The following is a 21,928-nucleotide window of genomic DNA, read 5'->3' as shown; positions in this document are numbered from 1 at the left end:
AGAGAGAGAGAGAGAGAAAGGAATAAAGAAAAAGAAAAAAAGGAAAAAATAGAAAGAAGAAAGGCACTTGACACTGTCCTCTGTTAGTAAAATTCAATCTTTCAGGAACTTGATGGGTTCCCAACAGGCTTAAAAAACATTTCTGGTAGGATTGTTGGAAATATTGGGAAATGTTGCTTTAAAACTACTGTATATAAAACATGTCAGTGTTTTAGATGTCAGTGTGAGTCAATGAGCCATTACTTTTCAAATGAATGGATTAATGATGCTACAGCTATGTATGCTCAAAAGACCCAGGTAATGACTAGAGGCCTTTAAATCAGAGAGTACAAAAGCCATACTGATGTTTAGGCTTCATATTCCATGTTGTTCTTGACCTTTGAGAAACTGACACTTGTCAGTTTTTGATATAGATCAAAGAAAAATAGTCACAATTATCTGGAAAGGCTACAAAACATTCTGCCTCTTTCTGAGTATGTGTCTGAGTAAAAATGGATACTTCTTACTGTTGTTACCAAACCAGCCTGTCAACAGTTTGACTTTAGTGGCATCCAGGGGATCATAGCTGTCTTTCAGAGGAGAAAGCATTTAAGAAATTTACAAAAATGAGAAACAATGCATTTCGTTAACTATTATATTATTGTATAATAGATTTATTGTTGGTATTTTAAATAAATTAACACTTAAAAAATATCCAAGTTCCAGTTTTAGTATAATGAATACTCCTAAATATAGCACTAACTTTTTGGGACTTGTAAATTTTAAGGACTGTGAAGAATCCTGACATCCAGGGGTTTGACTATCAATGGAGTAGCCAATATTCTTAGAATATGAGACTATCTTAATGTCATGTAGTTCTGTGCTGCTCAGTCATCTCCTCTGATTCCTTTTCTAATGTCTCTTTTGAGGTGGGACCCTTACACTAAAATAATATTGATCATGTAGACTGAGAGAACACATGAGTAGCTAAGTGACCTGGTTTCATTAAGAACTGTCTTTGGAACTCTTTAAGAGTAGAACTCATATTTCACTAAAGAAGTAAGCTCTTCTAGAGAAGTGCTAGCAGAAAACAAGTTGGTTAGCTCCCTAGAAATAGCACATGGAGTTGACTTCTGGCCTTCATACATATGTGCACATGTACATGTATACCTGTGTACATGTAAACACTCCTAATACCACACTTCGGTGTTAGCCTTGTTATCAATTCTTTTGAAAGTTGAAATGCACAGTGTTTTTTTTTTTTTTTTTTTTTTTAATAGCTAAAAGTACTTCATGTAATTATTCAGGAAAAACGAGTCCAATCTCATAAAACTATGAAAAAAAGTGTTTTTTATTTTTGTTAAGATTAATGTAGTTGAGGTGTGTGTAGGAGGCTATTTAGCTCTAGGAAATGCATTAGATTTGCACAGAGAATATTATAGGTGTTTTAATATCTCAATTTTTATTTTGAAATATAAAAGATCAGTACTGAGGAAGAACTGTTTTGAAGGCAAGTGGTTTAAACCAGTGGTTCACTATATATAACTTGTTGAGTCAAGAAAGTAAAATTCTTTAGTTCTTCATCAATTTTTAACGTGCAATGCTATAATTTAATGTAATGATAAACAACATTGTGTTTACAGGTTTGTTTTTTAAGCACTTTACGGACTTTCAGGGTTAGAAGGCCATTTAATCTAACTGCCTAGTTGATGTTTGAACCTTCTTGCTAAATCAAACAGTAAAGAAAAAAAGGAGGAGTGTTAAAAAGAAATGGGTGTGGCCTGGAGACAGAACTTTATGTAGGATTAAAAAAATTTAGCCTGAAAGCTTTTAAAGTCTAATTACATGGGGAGGTGCCTGTGTTTTTATTTGCTATTTACCTTTGATCTGTCGGCTGTTTTTGGCAGAATGGGACAGGCTTTTTTTTTGAGTTTTTGTGGCTTCTTTATTTGATGTTCAGACACTGGTCTAAAGTTGCCTAGTAACTCTGAGTTTCCTTTTCTTCTGAAAACCTCTAATATTAACACTTGACTTTTGTTCCTAGACTAAAAGCAAGTTACCATATATCTGCTTTCTTCTGAATGTTTAAACAACAAACTGGATTTTAGAAGCTGTTTTTGCATCTGTTAGACATGTTATGTATAAAACCCCCAAATAACATCAATCTCTAAGAATAATAACAATAAATAAGAACTTATAGCTCACTATCTACTGTAAAAAATTCTGTGAAATTATACTTTGTAAAACTTGCATATATATATATATTGATTTTCACATATGTATATTTAGGTATTTGGTTTTTCTATTAATTTGTTTTTAGTATACACATTGTTTTTATTAAGAAATATATTATGGTAACATTATATTAGTAAATATAAGATTTACACCCTAATTTTAAATAGTTACAAAGTAGTGTTTCTGTATCATAATTAACTTATCCAACCACTTGGTTGCTTTTGATTTTTTAACTATTATAGATGTATTACAATGAGCACAAATACTACATGTGCTATGTCTTTTCATGTGTTTGTCATTGATTATTTTAGGATAATTGCTAGACAACTTGAAGGATACAGACAAGCACTTTAACACTTGCCATTAAATTTCTGTTCAGTATGATACCATGACTTATAGTCTAGTTCATGATACATGAATGTTCTTATTTATCCACTCCTTACCAGTATTATTTGATCCAGTTTATAAAACATTTTGCTGGTATTTTAGGTAAATTTTTACTTATACCTCTGTGATTATAAGCTTAGTATTTTATGTTATTAACTGTTTTGTTTATTGGATATTAGTATTTCTTCACTGTATCCTTCCCTTTAGATTTTTCATGATTTTTTTATATTGATACATACTGAGAAATTTATCTAAGAATGTGTGAAGGATTGACAAATGGAAGGTAGGGAGCTGGATACCACTGTGGTGAATGTAAAAGTCTATGATAGAATTATTTTGAGGGGTAAGATTTTAAAATACCTTCCTGCTCCAGGGCAATCCCTGGCCCCTAGTTGCCACTGCTGATTGAGTGGATGAGTGAGCAGAGGTTTGGATAGTCTGTGGCCCAGGGTGTTCTGGGAATTCCTCTGACTGAACAGACTGTGATTTTCCAGAACAGATGGGGATTTTCTCTGGCATTTCCTCCAGATCTTCTCACTTGTGTGCTTCCCTTAGGACCAAAGTGGCCACTTGTGCTTTTGGAAATATCTTCTCTAGCTAGCTTATAGAATACGTGGTGTGTGCAGGCCGACCCCCTGAGCCTGACTTGACATGTTGCTTTTTATTCCTGTTTTCTATATTTGAGGAAGATACAGTAAAGTAATTTTTTTGTTATTTATGCAATGAACTATGTGATGTGAGGAATATATACCCTCTTCTAATTGTTTACTCTGGAATTTAACAATAGTTTAAGTTGATTGACGTCTGACTGAGAGATATCTGTACCTACAAGTAGCAGGACAGCATTGATTTGACAGATGGGATATAGAGAATTTCCTGTAGTGTTAGAATATTTTTTGACCAAAATGTCTGGAATATGATTTGTTAGAGTTAGAGTTTTTAGAAAAACCAAATACCTGTATGTACAAATATGAAAAATTTCTCTTCCTCTATCTCTATCTATATGCATGCAAATTTTACAATGAACAATTACACAGAAATTTTCACAGTATGTAGTGGGCTCCAATTAATTCCTGAACAGCTCAGTGATTGAAAAGGTTCAATTCTTGTTCAGCATGATATTTTCTAGTTGCTTTTCTTATGTCCCCATGTTCACATTACAGTGAAGGAATAGGATGTTTCATGTATCTCTCACAACTACAATTCATGCTTGTAAAAGATTAGTCAACAAAGAAATAAGATATAATATTTTTTGAAGAGAAATTGCATAGGTTCTGAAAATCCTTTTGAATTTCTAGCATTTTGCTGTAGATTTCTTTCTTTTTTTTTCCCCCATGAAAACTGATTGAACCCAGGGCCTCATACTTACTGAGCCAATGCTTTCCCACTGAACGACACCTTCAGCCTCTCTTTAGTGTTGATGCAGAGGTCAGGTGTTATTTAAGCTCACTCTGTAGGCCAGGCTGGCTTTGAGGTTGCAGACCTCCTGTCTCAGTGGCTCCAGTAGCTGGGATCCAGGCCTGTGCCACTGGGGTTAAATCTATGTATGTCTTCATAAAGAAGTAAAAGGATCCGATAAGAAAATAATCCCTGCCCCCCATCCCCAGAACCCAATACTCTGTTGCTTTGAGGTAATTCATGTTGAGTGTCTAGATAGAGCTGTTGTATTCCTGGTAACACTGCCCTCCTAGATCTTAAAATGTCTCATGTCTAAAGCAGAGAATGATAAAATACCAAAAATGAGCGATAATACTTCCTTCCTTGCTAGCTCGGCTCCTGTATTCTTTCCTCCCTGGAAGTCAGATCACATAGCTGCAGAGCACTAGTGAGCAGAGTCGCAAGGTCCTGAGGCAGCATGTTCTATAGCAGCATGGCAGAAGGCAACTCAGAGATGGCTTTAATTCAGTGGTTCTCAGCCTTCTAGTGTTGTGACCCTTTAATACAGTTCCCCAAATTGTGGTGACCCTCAACCATAAAAGTATTTTTGTTGCTACCTCATAATTGTCATTCTGTAAATAGAATGTAAATGCCTGATATGCAACCCTGTGAAAGGATTGTTTGACCCCCAGAGGAGTTGTGATCCAGGTTGAGAAAACACTTCTCTAACCAGATCTTCCCCCCCCCCCCCCCCCCCCCCCCCCCCCACCCCCACTCAAATACCAGACCCTCACAGTCCCTATGTCCTTACTAGAGATTAGAATAGATTGTCATGATCCCTTAGGTCAAAGCGTATTTTAGGTGCCATGGAAGGGCAGAATTAGATATTTACTGTGTTTTGTCTCTTAATTTCAGATGCGCATCTCTAATCTATTTTGATCATTTGTAGGGATTTTGAAACGGGGTATAGTGGTTTCTACAACAATATATTGACCAAAGTTTTCTTTGTTTTCTTGAATGGATTTTACTTAACCTAGTTAGTTCTCACTTGTGTGCTTGCCGTCTATATTTTTAAAGGCACAGAATGAGTCAAACTCATCCCTAGAGTCCAGGAAAGTTTCTGAGCTAAATTAGTAACTTAAGTTCCGTCATTACTTTCATTTGAACACCACTCATCAGCATCTTCACATTCTGGAAAGAATACAGCCTCTGTAACAAAGTTCCTTTGTTTTCATGGAACCAAAATGTGCTTTATTTAGGCCAAACAATAAAAACAAACGACCTAACTACTTTCTAATGCATGGGGGCTCCGGAGGGAGGAAACCATAGATATTTAGAGGCATAAGTGACTCATTGTGCTAGTGTAGTTTTATAACGCCGGCTCTGCATGTTTGAACTACATCTGCTGCTACTTCAGTGTAATTGAAGTGTGTGCAAGCGTGAGAATGCTGGGTAGAACTGTGGCCATGCAGGATGCAGGGCACAGTCTCAGCAGCTAACACTCCACCCCTGTGTAGAGCAATCGCTGCCTCCTTCCTTACTAATTCACCTATGCGATATTTCTGTTGAACATGTTCAGCATATTCCTGATGAAGTGAATTCTTTTTAACTTACTGGATACATTTTCAAAATGTATCTTGCAAATTTTGTTTCCACCTTTGAAAAAAATCTTCCTTTAGTTTTCATTCCTACTTTTAAACATCCCTTCTGCTGCTGATAGGTTTTAGAAAAAGCCACTGTGGATGGAGAGGTTGTATTTTTAGATGTAGAACAATGAAATAATTGTTGCTTTTGGCACAAAGGTCTTGGCAAAAGTTCTTAGATAGGTGAGGACGGCTGACACTGTTTGAAATGTTACTACTCATTGCCAGAATGTATGTTTCTTCAATAAAGCATTTAAATGCAATTTACTTACACTTTTTCATTTCATTTTGTATCCAAAATTTTAGGTCACTTTCATGAATTCAAAGGCGATTTACCAGTGACTTCTGGGTGCTGGGGTGATCCTCGTGTATAATTGTGAGTATTGATCCAGTCACTACTTTTCTCATTATATAAAGGAAAATTCACAGTTCATAAACAAATCAACCCATATGTAAATTCTGGTTAGCTTTTTAATAACTGTTTAGTAAATATTATTAGTTCTACATAAGTGATTATTTTGGAATTAGAGTATAGAAAACAATGTTCGCTGTTGGAAAGCCTGCTTGTTGTGACTCCTGGTACAGCAGCACATTGCAGGCCTACCACCATAGGCCTAAACAATAAACTTATTTCAGGAAATAACCCCACTGTAGGAATAGGCCACCTTAAAAATTCTCCTATATCCACAGATGACTATTTACCCTGATAACTTTGTACATCTTTGTGTTATCTGTGTGTGTCTATGCTCAGAAGATATGAGATAATGCGGATTTCAAAGAGCAGTCCATGCAGGGGATTGATGCTCAAGAGCCTGATTCATTGGTGAATATATAATGGACACCGGGGTGTTGTCCTTTTCCGTTTTCCCCTCCCCCAAGTATCTTTTATACTTTCAACCATATTTTAGAGAAGAAAAACCTTTTTCTCAAGAAAAAAAGATTAATTAAAATATTTTGACACATATTTGTTATACAGAAGAAGCCATAAGTACATGGTAGCTATTAAAACAAGTCTGCGTTTGCTGCCATGTTTACACTGTTGCAAAGCATTGGTGTTTAAGGATGTCTCTTTACAGTTGACAATAGTAAAAAATATAAGAAACATCTTTTGTTGTTGTAAAGAATATACTTTTTAGGAAAGTATTTGAAGAAATGTCAAAAAATTAGAGTTTAAACAGAAAGCACTGAAAATATATCTAAAAATCAGCTTTATCTGTCAGTGGGACTGTTGATCAGGACTAACCAAACAAATAGATATGAATATTAAATGTAGTTTAGATCATTTTGAATATTTTTAGTGCTTTAAAAATGACCATACTAGTGCTGAAGAGATGCTCAGTGGCTAAGAGCATTGACTGCTCTTGCAGAGGAACCAGGTTTGGTTCCCAGCACCCATACAGTGATTCACAACCACCTGAAACTCCAGTCCAGGGAATTTCTACACCCTCTTCTGGCCTCATGTGGACACATGTGGAACACACATATAAATACAGGCAAACATTCATGCATATTAAATACAAAAATTAATCTTTAGAAAATGACAAAATTATTCTTTAATGAAGTTATCAACTTTTGTCTGATGGTCTGAGGTAACCCTGAAAACACAGGCTTGTAGAGAATTCATGCCTTATTTGGATTTCATGCAGGATTTTAATTAGCACAAGGAGCAGTGCTGAGGATTAAAAGGGGAAGTAGAGGGGGATGCAAAGCATCTCTTTGGAATTGATGGAAAGTGGGGCTCCAGGTAGCCAGGAAGGATTTTGAGGAGCTGAAGTAACTAGTAGAACCCCAAGGCAAGGGAAAGGATTTGCAGCTGACCAGTTTGCTCTGCCATTTCTCTCAGCCCCTTTCTCATCTCCTTCCCAGCATTCTAGTCTCTGCAGTAAGTTCTTCGAGTAATCAAAGGTTTTAAAGCAACAAATATAGTTGTCATCATTTAGTTCAAATGTGATTTCTCATCAAACCAAGGTTTCTTTCCTAAATTCTTCACTCCTTATGAAGACACAGAGGTGCTAATCTTGAAAGAAGGTGATCAGGAACCCGGTCCTCAGGGTCAAAGATCGGGGGGAGGGACATTGGAAGGGGAAACAGTTCACACAGATATCATGCCATTACTTTTATAGTTTAACTTAAAACACCTCAAACCCTTTCTGGTCAGATTCTGTCTGGTCATGGGAATGGAAGCCATGCTTGTCAAATTGACTCATGTAGTTATTTTCCAGTGTTCAGAAAACGCTAGGTTAGGGCATGGGCCAGAGATTCCAGCGTTGGTAGAGTTGTCTTAGGCTGTAGGACTGTGGGAAGAGATGTGACAGGAAGCTGTGACTGCTCTGTTGTTTCTTCCAGTCATTGTGGAGCTGGTTGCCTAGTCAAGCCAGCAAAGAGGGGTGGGAGGGTCAGTGGCAGGCTTTATGAGCCTCACTCTGAAACTGCCTCGTCACTGCTTGTATGAGGCAGAAAGCTACAGCTCACAGCTACAGCCTGTGAGATAAGGAAGGTGGGATATTATTTTGCACATCCATAATGAATAGGCCGCACTGAGGGTGTGTGAGGGCTGATTGGAATCTCTCTGCTCACATCTGCCAGTCTGGTCAGATGGCTGTGACTTCTGACACTGTGTCTTATCCTAGTAATCCCTCTTCCTTTTTCTTTCTCTCTTGTTAAAGAGTAAAATGACATATTTTTCCAAAGTAGGCATTGGGTAGGAAGATCTTGATCTGTATGCTGTATGTCATATTTATTTTTTTATCTTTAATGAAAAATAATTATATAATCCTTTCTACTAAATTTAATTGTGATAATAAATGATCGATTAAATAAATCAACAAATAACAAAACCCAAAGATGGTTCAATAGATAATTTGCTTTTCTAATCTTCCCAGACTACTCAGCAATTTGAAATAGATTCCCACATAGAAAATGCTGCCTCCTCCTGATCTTAATAATTTTATTGTCTTGTACACATACACACGCAAATATGAGGTGGGTTGGGCAGAGAGTATTGATTAACTAAAGGCCTGAGGCAGTAATACAGCTTAGATTGGCGTCACCCTATTCTACAGACGTGAATCTGGCTGAGTTTTGTGAGATGACCCTGTGTTACTTTCTATGTCAGCACAGCAGGACACACACCTGACCTCAGTGTCACAAGTCTTCCCCACAGCATCATGGTGTCCTCTGAGAGACAATTTTCCTTTTCTTTCTCTTGTTTTTGTCACTGTCTCTGACCTCAGGTCCGTGCTGTGTCAGGGGAGCAGAGGCCCAGTCCCTTCTCCCCACTCACTTCTCTTTCTAGAGTGCTGGCACCTCCTAGGCCTTTTCCTACACTTGGTCCAGACTACCACATGTCATTCTTCTGCTGGAAGTTTTTGAATTACATAGATTTTTTGGGGGGTGGGGTGGGGGGGTACATGGAGTCATTAATTCGCATCTTTGTGGTATTGTTATTATTATTACTGTTAGTTTTTTAATGAAAATGAATCTGTGGCAAACTGAGCATAGCCCAGAGCAAGGCTCCCTCAGGGAGAACATCTGTGAATTTAAGGGAAAGTATGTCTAAATGCATTATCTTTAAAAAATATTATTCCAGTCTAATCTTGACATAGAGCAGGTAAATAAAAAAGATGAGCTGTGAAAATCCACAAATAGGGCTTGAATGCCATTTTCCATGACAACGGGAGCTGCCCCACCAAAGCATTAGTGCTGGGCGTGTAAGGAATTTAGAATTGTGCCTTCTCAGTTTTACAGTTGTGTGCTCATGTTAATTAGAGATATACTGACATTTGAAGTATCTACATTAATGCACAGACCTACTATACATTTGTGAACCAAGGCCAGAAATCTCCTTTAATTGAAAGGAGCTGCTAATCTGACTGCATATCCATTACACCGCAAGCTTTTAAGTTTTATGTCCTGGTGCCTATGCACTCTGGCTTTTTATATGCTCTCTGCTGCCTAGTTCTGGTTTATCCCTGACAGGCCGGCCTACTCTAGTCTCACACCCCAGACTGGTGTTTTGGAGTAGTATCAGTGGGATTTTTTCAGGAAAAAAATGTGATTCCTAGTGTTTCTTTTCTCTGATCTCCTAAATTTTTGCTTTTCCTTTAGAATGGCCTACACTGAAGTCAGGCAGGCGTTAGGTCTATGGAGCTTGTTCCACTGCCTGTGTGGAAGGAAGCTCATGCCAAGTTACTCATCAGACTCACACTGCGATTTTAGGGAGAAAGCCAGTTCTGCAGACCCCGAGCAGCTCAGCAGCGTTCTGGTTTCCCTGGTAGAGCTAGGGTTCTGCTGTTTTCACGCCTTCACTTCTGCCCTGTATATCCATTTCTGCCCTGTATATCCATGCCTTCTTGAGGGCAGATTTTAGAGATCTTGCTTTATGAAATAAGACCTTCAAACTATTTTTATGACCTTGTATTTCTTTAAAATTTTTTAATGATTTTTTTTTTTTTAATTTTATGTGCATTGATGTTTTGCCTGCATGTATGTCTGTGTGAGGGTGTCAGATCCCCTGACATAGAGGTACAGATAGTTGTTAGCTGCCAGATAGGTGCCGGCAATTGAATCCAGGCCTCAGAAAGAGCAACCAGCACTGTTTACCGTGGAGTCATTTCTCCAGCCAGAGCTTGTATTTCTTAAGATCTGCTTGTCAGGGTTTTAAACCTAATTGTTTTGTGCTTGTTGTCTAGTGAAGCTCCTTCACTTACTTTTTGGAGCAATCTGTGAGTATTACACAAGACCAGATAGAAGGTTTCTTTTTGTAGCACCAGAACACACTGCCCCAAAAGGGCTCTTAGAACTCAGGACTTGTTCCATTAACTTATTCTACAGGCACACTCAGACCCAAGACCTGGAACCATTAAACCTTCCTCAGAACTGTCGCTGTCATTATGGCCTCCTTCCCTCCTTCTGACTTCTGCCTGTGCAGTGCCTGCTCCTTCCTCTTTCACGTTGCTTGCTACTCCTTGTGCCATCACAGCTCACTTGGTAATTTCAAGATAATTGCTCAATTATCAATGATAGTCACAGAGGACTTGAAACACGTGCAGTGGAAGATCTTTAAAATTTCAAAATAAGTCGGTGTGTCATAATCTTAAATGTGAGGCATGCCAATATCCTCAGATGTAAAACACACAGCCTGAGCCAGGCATTTCAGAGAAGGCCAAAACTCACCCTTAAAATTGCAGTTTTTGTCTGGCACCAGAGTTCTGTCTTCACTGATTTCAAATAGTGTGTCTGATTTGATCTTGGTTTACTCTTCAACACCAATGAATTGGGGTAGTTCAGAGAGGAAAAAGGAAGTAAGCTGCACAGATTTCTGTTTAAGTGTTGGAGTAGAAATGCACAATCACACATTCCCTGTAAAGTAGGCTTGGCTCATGGTGGGCCTACATTTGGTGCCAGTACAGGAAGCTTCCAAAGGAGGTAGGATAGTGTGGTGGTGGTGTTCATGCGCCAGGTGGGGAGGCTGTAATCAAAGGACACACACAATCATTAGCTTTTGCTGCTGAAAACACAGTCCCAAGAGCAGTGGCTTTGAGGACTCATTGAATCCTACCTAGCAACACTCTGATGCTTCCAAGATAACTCACATATTACAACAGAACTATTGTAATGCTTTTGGCAACTAAGCAAAGTATTATTACAATTTTTGATTTATCACCCAGTTTATGGTTTTCTCTAAACTAATATCACATCAACAGCTCCATTTTTAGATGCTATAATGGTCCTTTCATATTTCTGTGGGACTGTGGTAAAGCTGGGTTTATTAGCTGCATTTGAAGGTGTGGTGGACATATCAGTGCTGATATGGTCAGTGTCTACTGGAGAAAGGGAAGTGAGACCTGGAGAGAACTGCTCCCTGCTGCTTTCTGAGATTGTTTTAACCAAAAAGAGAGACTTTAACATTGCCCTGTATTTTTACATGACATTAATTCTTAATGAAAGGACCAAATGCATATAGAGAAGGCAAATTCAGTCCTTGTCTCAGATGGGTAATGTTCTCAAGCATAGGTGAGGGAATGCTAACAAACATTCATACACAGCTAACAGCAGGATGTGACAGACAGGCCGCCCATAATTTAGCAAAAAAGTCATTGATTACTGCAAGTATTTTAGTAACTATCCAGTTTAGGAAGTCTGAGAAATCTAAGACATCTATTTTGTTGTGTTTTGACTCTGTATTACTTAACTTAGTTTTATCTAAGCATATTGTATGTTATTTTGCACTTTGACGTGAGGATAATCATTTCATCAATTTTTGCCAGTTCCAAAGCATCACAATGTGAGTTAGATGTTGCCGGCAAGTAGAACCATGGCATGTAGCCTCTCTCCTTTTCAGTGTATTGCTTATATACTTCTTGCTGGGAGTTTTCAATGGCATGCGTTAATTATACTGAGAAAGATACATTTCTAAAACCTCACTTCATACAGAAGACTGGCAAAGAGACTTACCATTAATGTTTTATCAGTCAAAAAGCCGATCCCCATGATGTGTGCTTGTTATTATTATTTGCTGAGCACTAAGGGCTTGGCACAGTGCTTAGATGAGAAGGGAGGTGTGTACACCTGAGGGGTTAAAATTTGAAATATTACTAGAGAGTTTCTGCGGATGGAGTTTTCTCTGGACAGAGTTGGTGCTTTTTCCTCTCAGCTCAGCTTCCCATGGGCAGAGGTGAGTGCCCCCCCCCCCCCTACAGCACCAGGCTTTCTGTTTCATCTCTTTCCTGGCTCTTTTAGGACTTTGGAATGCACAGCCATAGCACAAGGCATGTTTGCCAGTTAATTGTTATTTTCCCCCTTTTAAGCCTGGCATTGTGAACAATTAAGCAGCAGCATTAATGGAATCCAGTCTCTGTCCTTAATAGCTACCTGAACTGAATAGAATACAATTTTACTTTTTTCAATTGGGGCAGACTGATAAGAAACCCCTGGCTTGGTTTTAATGCCTTCCACAAATGTTCCAGTTTCATTAAGCTAAGTAATGTAGAAATTTAGATATATTATTCCTCATGGGAATATTATCTTCTTTTGTTATTGTGGGTACATCACAAGTTAGAATGGATGGCTGTTAAAATATGTGCTTAAGTTCATATTCACTGAAGACTGACAGCTTTAAGGGAAGGGAACATTCTGGGATTTCTCTTAGTAATGGCACTGTGTGGACCACTGACTGTGGTGGTTCTATGACTAATTAAGTGGGTTTTTCTATGAACCTAGAGTTGTAGGGCAGGCAGCTAAAGGGAAACATCTGGGGACACTGAGAAACCTCAGCATAATATGGAGCAGACAAGAGGAGTATTAAAGGATCCAGAGCCTTGGAGAAGGCAATATGGCTGAAGAGGTGGGGCAACATCTCTACCTCCAACATTATGAGTGACTGCAAAAACAGAGAAATGTGTGAACAGGAGACAGCTGAAATAGGCTTTTTGTAGCTCACAAAATTGATTTTAGGACTGTTTTTCAAGACTTGGAAATACTTGTTGGGATTAAGCAACAGTTATTTAAAAGGATTTCTACAATTTCTTATGATTTATTGCAAGTGTATTTATTTTAATTCAGTGTGTTTTAAAAGTACAACTTAAGACATTCCAGGAAGTGTAGATTCTGCAGAAAAACTAATGAGAATAATTTTACTTTATCTGGGTAAAAAGTCATAAAGATGTGTATGAAAATAATCCCCCATATAGCTCATGTTAACATTGTATGGGAGAACTCTAGAAAAGTTCCTCACCAGGCCAGCACTCCCAGAGAGAGAGTTGTGGCCCATGCATATTGCGGTGATTTTAAGAGATGGCATCATAAAGATGATGTGTGGCATTTATGCAACAGAGTACTATTCAGCCATAACAACAACAACAACATCAAAAGAATGATGTGATTTGCAGGAAAATGCATGAAATTAGAGATTTTCATGTTAGTTGAAATAAGGCTGGCACAGCAAGGCAAGGATGACATACTTGCCCTCTTAGGCCTCACCTTGACTTTTTTAAAGTCTAGAGTCTGCATGTGAGGGGAAGCATGTCTTGTTTAGTTTTGGGTGTTGGAAAACTAGTGCAGCCCATCCTTTCATGCAAGAGACAGTGTGGTGGATCTGCCTCCTGCCTCCTCCCTTCTCTCCCTCCCCTTTGTTTTCTCCATGCCTCTGTCCCTTCTTTGTTTTACTGACGGTGGCTTTGCTTTTAGTTTGCACTGTGTGGTAAGTTGAAGGTGACAGTGGGCACTTGCCTCTTAAGTTCTGCACAGCTCCACTGTTCTGACCAGGGCTACAGACTTTCTTTAAGGTAGCCTGTGGTTGCTACTGTCATTTTTTCTTTTTTGTTTTTTCAAGACAGAGTTTCTCTGTGTAGCCCTGGCTATCCTGGAACTAACTCTGCAGAGCAGGCTAGCCTCCCGCTCACAGAGATCTTTCTGCCTCTGCCTCCTGAGTGCTGGGATTAAAGTTTTCCAGCTCTCTGGGAAACAAAGAACTGAAACAAAGAACTCCTTGTTTTGTCCCATTTTTGAAATATAAACTAAGGTCCCTCTAGACCAATGGTTCTCAGCCTTCCCAGTGCTGTGACCCTTTAACATAGTTCCTGATGCTGTGGTGACTCACAATCAGAAAATTATTTTTATTGCTACTTCATATCTGTAATTTAGCTACTGTTATGAATTATAATGTAAAATTTTTTTGAGATAAAGGGTTGCCGAACGATTCCTGACCCACAGGTTGAGAACTTCTGTTCTAGTCCACCATGTGCAATCACAGGGAAATGGAAAAACTATTGGAATTAGTTTATTATTATGAAGTGATGAAGATAGGATATTTGGAAAGAAATAGTCTTTATTGTGTCAGAAGCTTACTAAGCCAGAATTAAGGACTGTCAAGTTTTAAGGCTTATTGATATTTGCTGAGAACAGGACAGAAGAACGAGCATCTTTTAAAGGTTTTAGAAGGTCCCTAACAGTGATGAGCTTGCTGCTTATCACTGTATGCTTGCCAGTCACCAGGGACATCCCCAGCTGTGTCTCTTGGGTGTTTTTTCTTCAGAGAATGAATTAGACCTGGTTCTTGACACTGCTATTTCTTTCTTTCTTTCTTTCTTTCTTTCTTTCTTTCTTTCTTTCTTTCTTTCTTTCTTTCTTTCTTTTTTTTTTTTTTTAAAGATTTATTTTATTATATGTATGTATACTGTAGCTGTCTTCAGACACTCCAGAAGAGGGNNTCAGATCTTGTTATGGATGGTTATGAGCCACCATGTGGTTGCTGGGATTTGAACTCTGGACCTTTGGAAGAACAGTCAGGTGCTCTTACCCACTGAGCCATCTCACCAGCCCATTTATTGACACTGCTATTTCTTAAGAACAATTCCACTTATACATAAATAAGGTAAATGTTCTATAGTATCAGAGGGTCAAGTTTATAGGTTATATCAAGAGTAGTATTTAAATAATGAGAGCTATACACTTGGGAGAATGCTGTGGCTTGGTTAAGGCCATGCATACTGATCAAATGGTGAGTTCAGAACAATCTGAAATTCCTCAAGGAAGTTTCCTTGGTGATAGCACTTAACACTAGTACTCTACACTTCCTACAGCAGGAGGGGAATGGCTGGGCTCAGCAGTCAGGACTGGTAGCCATGGCTCTTACTGTGTAGGCTAACTTTCAGAGGTGCTCAGGGTAGGCACTCTCCCCAGTTGTGGTTTTGTGTGCTAGTTGGTTTCTGTTTCCCTTTCTTTTTCTCTTTCTTTTTTCCCATGGTAGTGTTTAAAATGCTAGGAATGTATCATGTATAATGTCAATTTCCTCACCCAGATTAAAAGTTCTCTCAGGGTGGATACCATGACTATTCTTTAAGCCTGCAGAGTCGGCTTCTAGCACAATTCCTGATCTATAAGAAGTTCCCCCTAAATATTTATTGAAAGGGTGAATAAATGATCAGTAAGTAAATAAAGGAGAAAGGACAGGTGGGAATACAGGGAAGTAAAAGACTGAGCTAGGACCTGAAATCTGATGCCCAAGAGGGATGGACATCATTTAGATAGTCCTGGGTATAAAGTTCCCATTTCATTGTACCTAACTCAGAGCAGCTGAAATATTTGGTTTCTGCACCGTTCCACCTTAGTTAGAGATTGAATGCCATCTCATCTTTTTCAAGCCCATTGCAATTCGGCTCTCTTAACTTAGTTGTCTTATGCTAACAGCTTCCTCCAGAACAGTGATATGGTACCCTGGACTTTCAGAATTCTCTTCCTTGTACACAGAGAGTACTTTTCTTTATTCTCTAAGATGGACCATTATTTAGGTCTTGGTGCTGCAGATTTGAGTCTGGGTCATGGGCATTGTGCTTATTGCATGCCCTGCTGAGTTTTCTCTTGGAGAGGCAAGTCACTGTGAGGGTGTGGAGCTCATCTGAAGTAAATCTTAGCACTGCACACTTGTTTTGGTCCTCTAGCAGTAACTAATTTTTGTGACTTTGGGATCTATGAACCCATTCATACCCATGTCCACAGCACGTCCCCCATCTCATGCGTATGCACACACACACACATTCTACTCTCCCTTTTCTAAAAAAACCAAAACCAAACCAAAACAAACCAAAAACATTTGAAGCAGCTTATTGTTCAGCTTTCTGGAAATTAGAAGTTTAGTAAGGAGTGATTTGCCCCCACCACAGACTTCACACAGGATGACATAACTAGTGGTCAACCAGTGTTCAGCTTAGTCCCTAAAACCTGTTTCTAAGTGTGACCAGCTGTTTACCCAGTTACAGCAAATCATTGTTTTGATAATAAAGGTTTTTAATCATGAAAGTGCTTAGTACCTACTGAAAATGAATTCATCTTCACAGCCATATATTGCATATGGAGTATACTCAAAGCATAATATTAGGCATGACACTAGAAATAAATGCAAATGTGTGCATAGGTTCCTGGGCTGGAAATTGTAAAGTGCTTTTATTCCTTATTGTGAACCAAGTATCTAACAAAGGCAATAGACGCTCCAAGAAGGTAAATAAATACTGACTAAGCTACAATGGTTCGATTTTTACAGAGATATAATATCGTCTCCCATGTAGAATGTATTCAGTGCCTTACAGAGAGGTCAGCATTCTAAAGTCTTTTAAAGATACATCATTAAGGAAAAGGACATTAGAAGCATGTACGTATGTATGTATGTATGTATGTATCTATGTATGTATGTATGTATGTATGTATGTATTTATGCTTATATATGGGTACATACATGCCACAGTGTACATGTAGAGGCCAGAGGCCAAGTTTTGGGAGTCATTTCTCTCCCTCCACCATGTGAGTTCAATCCTTAGGCATGGTGCTAAAGTACTTTTGCCTGCTGATCCACAGCACTGGCCCTAGGAAGCAAACCGTTAATGTTCCTTGACAGTTGAGTACAATTTTGTGAGAGGAATAGGTGGTGAAGAAGGTGTGCCCTGGTAGTGTAGGACTAGCACAGGACAGGTGATGGCAGTGAGGGAGCCAGGGGCATAGTGAGAGGTTGGGTGTCACGGGGCACAGCTTGTTGGAAGAGCTGGAAAATGCAGATATATAGGACTGTGGGATGTTTTCACACTAAGTAGATCACAGGGGTCATGATGACCAGAGGCCAGAGGTGTTACTTCTGAGAAACTAACTCAGGCAGCAGTCAGCAGGGTTGACTGGAAATCCCCTTGAGATCTGAGTAAGGAAAAGTGCCTGAGAGGGGGATATAATGCACATGTTTTAGGAGGGGTAAAGGTGTTTAAGCAAAGGATCAATAAGAAGGGTGGTGGAAGGCTATAATGGCAAATAGCCCTTGTTGCTTTCTCTCTGTTTCTTTTGCTTATGACTACATAGAATTTATGAAAGGCAAGAGTGACCCACTACAATACCTCTTGCCAATGTGTACAATCTTTTCCATCTCGCTGATTAAATCCTCACTTATACTTAAGGATTTTTCTTTCCTTACCATAGAATGCTAAGGCAATATAGTATTTTTTAAAAGGAACAATAGTAAGATTAAAGGTAAAATTACCTTGAAGATTTAGAGGCACACAAGTGCATACACAATGTGGAGATGTATGTAACAAGAACAAACATGGATTCCAGGAGCTCAAGGACATAGGCAGGGTCATGTCGATTTTAGATGCTTATTGTGGAGCCAGGCAGCTGTGAACATGAAGAAAGCGAAGAACCTTAAGATGAGGCAGCTTTCTTGGGATCATAATTGTGTGGCCTCTGTAAAGAGTAAAGCTCTCTTGGGTTATGATGACAACGGCTCACTGATTCAGTTGTCACAACAGGTATGGTTGCATCAGACATTACACTTAAAAACACAGCTCTCTTTTACTTATTCCTTTCAAGGCAAGATGGGCAGTGCTGGGAAATATACCACAATGCAAAAAGCTTCTACTGAAGTGAAACTTCATTTCAGTATTTCAGAAAACTACATATAGCCATACAGCTTCCTTGAGGATCTTGGCCATTTTTGTTACAGTATCATTCAGAAAAAAATTGACATCCATCTCTCCACTTAATCATCTAAATACTTGTCTATCCATCCATTCACCTCTTCATTTATCCATAATCCTTCTGCCCACTCATCTATCTAATCATCTACTTGTCTATCCACCTATCCATCTATCTATCTATCTATCTATCTATCTATCTATCTATCTATCTATCTATCTATCTATCCACCCACACATCCATCCATCCATCCATCCATCCATCCATCCATCCATCCATCCATCCATCCATCCATCCACCCATTTGTCTGTCCACTCATCATTTGTCTTCTATCCAGTTATCATCTATCCACCTATTCACTTATTTATGCATCCATCCATCCATCCATCCCTCCATCCATCCATCCATCCCATCTATTTTATATGAATTTGAACTATTTTTTGAGAATTAAAAAATATTTATTTTATTTATGTATATGGGTATTTTGACTGTACATATGTATACCATATGTATATTGGGTACCAAAGGAGTCCAGAAGAGGATATTGGATTCCCTGGATCTGGAGTTATAGGCAGTAGTGAGCTGCTATGTGGGTGCCGGGAACTGAACCCAGGTCCTATACAAGGGCAGCCAATGTACTTAAATGTTGAGTCATCTTTCCAGTATTCCATAACAATTTGAACTTAAGAATCTTTCACATGAGGCAGAATTTAAAAGAGAAAAGGGATAGATTTAAAATAGATCAGGAGCTTACGGTCTGATTGTGAGAGAAGATGAAGTACACACATCTGAGAAATGCAAAGGAAACGGACACACCTAGTACTTCCTCCCTGCAAAGCTGTTCATTGTTTCTTCTTTAGAAAGTTGAACAGGCTGGCTTCATTCATCTTGTATTTAAATACATCTGTCTCAGTTCTGGACACACTGAATGCTTTTTCATAGCTTTTGTGTGACTGGGCGGTGGTGGCGCATGTCTTTAATTCCAGCACTCGGGAGGCAGAGGCAGGCAGATTTCTGAGTTCGAGGCCAGCCTGGTCTACAGAGTGAGTTCCAGGACAGCCAGGGCTATACAGAGAAACCCTGTCTCAAAAAACAAAAACAAAAACAAAAAACAAACAACAACAAAAAAACCCTATCTTACTTGTTCCTAGGACTAATGAATATGAATATCAGATATATACCTTTGTGTGTGTGTGTGTGTGTGTGTGTTGATAATAACAAAATGTTTTTCATATGCTTCCATAAATTCTATATCATTCATATACATTCTATCAGTTAAGATATTTGTGTGCTAAAATATGGACAATTTAAATATCCTATGAGAAAATTAACATTTATTGATATTTAACAACTTAGAGTCTTCGTATGCCTTTGTACTCTGAGCATAAACAAAGCAATATATAAAACTTTTAAAATTTCTCTGTGCATCAAAGTATATTTACATGTTCCATGTCCTCCCCCCTGCCAATTTCCCTAAATGATAGCTGCTACTAGCATAGTATCAGGGTACAATGTACTCAAGATTTTTTCCCTCAGTACCAGCCCCCCTGCCTGTAGGAGGACCTGTGAGAGTATTCTAGGGGTTTTGAAAGAAGACGTGGGATTCCTGCCACCCTGGGCTTTGCTTGAGCTAGCAGCGGTGTTAGTCAAAGCACAGAATGCCACCTGTGCGTGCTGGTTTTCATAGCTTTATTTATTTCTTTTATTTGATAGCTTTCTTTTTTTGAATTGGGCTACAGTAATAATGCCATTTCCATAGCAAAGTAACGTTTCCTTATTCCCAGTGGGTCTTCGATCCTTTCCAGTTTCTCATTCTTGGTCCTTGCCTGACCCAGACCCCAGGTTGTCACTGACCTGCTATCATGGCTCACTTTGTACTTCATAGAACTTTGCATTAGCAGGATCACACAGAATATGTTGTTTTTAGAGTTTCTTTCATTGGGTGTGATTATTTTGAGACTCAGCCATGTGCTTGCCAATACCTTATTTTTAAAATTGTGGAACAGTGTTTGTTTTATTATATCAGTATGTCATACTTGCTTTTGATTGTCCGTTTAGTTGGATTTTTTTTTCTGTTTTTGACTTACTACAAGTGAGGCTGCTGTGAACATCCATTTTTGTGTGGTTCTGTATTGTTCTGTGTCTTGGATAAGCACTTGAGAGGAGAATGGGGTGTTTACAGGGGCAAGTGTAAGGCAAGTGTAAGCTTAACTTTATAAGGCTGTTGAACTTTCCCAAAGTACAGCTTTACATTCCTTGTGTTCCTGCTACAGTGAACGAGCAGTTCAGGCACTCCACATTCATAGCCTCAGTTGTCATGCTTAGCCTTCATCCTTAGCTATTCTCATGATTTATAACAGCATTTTCTGATGTATGTTCTTTTAAAAATTATTCATTAATGAATAATTAACTTAGTATGTATGTGAAGACAGATTGTGGAAATCAGTTCATGCCTTGTACTGTGTGGGTTACAGGGATTGAACTCAGGTCATCAGGCATGGTGCAGGCCCCTTTCCAAGCTGAGCCATCTCACTGGCCCACCCTGTGCATTTATCTTTCCCTAATGACTGATGATGTTGACTTTCTTTTCATGTGCTTGTTTATCTACTTTGTTGAAATATCTTTTAGTCCTTTCTTGGTTTTTGAGTTGTGGTTGTTTTTCTCATTGAGTTATAATATTTTTCTTGTGTATTCTAAGTTACATTTTTTGGAGCATTTCATATAAATTATTAATTCTATTGGCTTGGGTTTTTCATGATACCACTCATTATACTTTTAATGTATGTAAGCTATTTAGTGTAACCATATCTCTGTTTTCTCATATGAGAATATAAATAAAATATATCAGAATTTAATGTTGATTTTCTGTTTTCCAATTTGCCTATTTCTGTTCTAATCTTGATGTTTCCCATTCTCTGCATGGTTTGGTTTTTATTTGCTGTTTTTCTTCTGATTTATTAAGCTGAGGCCGAGGCTGCTGTTTTGAGGTTCTTGCAATAATAGTTGTGTTGCTATGAATTGGCTTCCAAGTGCTGCTCTGGCGGCTTCCATGAGCATGAGAGGTCACAAGATTTGAAATCACTTTGAATGCTTTCCAGTTTTCCTTTTGATTTCTTCTTTGTTTGTCTGTTTGACTTTGGTGTTTTTGAGCTAAGGTTTAATTGTGTAGTCTTGGCTGTCCTGGAACTCACTCTGTAGACCAGGCTAACCTTGAACTCACAGAGATCAGCCTGCCTCTGTCTCCCTTCTTAAATTCATGTTTCATTTAGAAGTTTAAGTTTATACTTTAATAGTTGGGTATCTTCCAGTCATTCTTCTGTTACGAATTCCCAGTTTAATGCCACTGTATTAGAAAGATCCCTTGTATGATCTAATGACCTTTTAACACATTGAGCCTTGTATTATAGCTGAAAAAGTGCTCCATCTTAGAACATGCCATGTGAGCAGGAAGGAGCGAATGCTTTGTTGTTGGATGGTATTGATTGATTGATTGATTGATGGAGTTGGTCAGGCTTTCTGTTATCCCTTTTGACTTTTTAAAGATAGGAATGTCACTGTGTAGCTCAGGCTAGCCTGCATTCTGTATGAGTCTCCTGCCTCAGACTGATGAGTGTGGGGCTCACAGGTGTGTGCTACATATCTAATTATTTTTTACTATTGGGTTTTCACCTGCTAAAAGAGATTTTGGAAACTCTCTTATTCTACTTAAATTTTTATCTACCTTTGCCTCTTTTTCTTTGAAGCTGGACCAGGTGGATTGGTATTTAGATCATTATATCTTCCTTGTGTGATTACACAAGCATTACTATAAATCATTTCTCCCTCCCTCCCTCCCTCCCTCCCTCCCTCCCTCCTCC

The 21,928-nt window shown here is 38.6% G+C and overlaps 1 protein-coding gene across 5 annotated transcripts in view; it reads left to right on the top strand.

Moving 5' to 3' along the window:
* Positions 1 to 21,928, top strand: part of Sox6 (SRY-box transcription factor 6) — a 550,047-nt gene that overhangs the window by 84,951 nt on the left and 443,168 nt on the right. For all 5 annotated transcript variants that reach the window (XM_029537970.1, XM_029537945.1, XM_029537995.1 and 2 more), the window contains exon 2: positions 5,928 to 5,997. The gene's annotated coding sequence lies outside the window, so the exon portion shown is untranslated. The remainder of the gene's footprint in view (positions 1 to 5,927; positions 5,998 to 21,928) is intronic.

Source organism: Mus pahari, chromosome 1 (genome assembly GCF_900095145.1).
Source record: "Mus pahari chromosome 1, PAHARI_EIJ_v1.1, whole genome shotgun sequence".
Classification (NCBI taxonomy): domain Eukaryota; kingdom Metazoa; phylum Chordata; class Mammalia; order Rodentia; family Muridae; genus Mus; species Mus pahari.
Note: the sequence above shows the minus strand (reverse complement) of the source record. Positions and strands in the feature narration are given on the sequence as shown.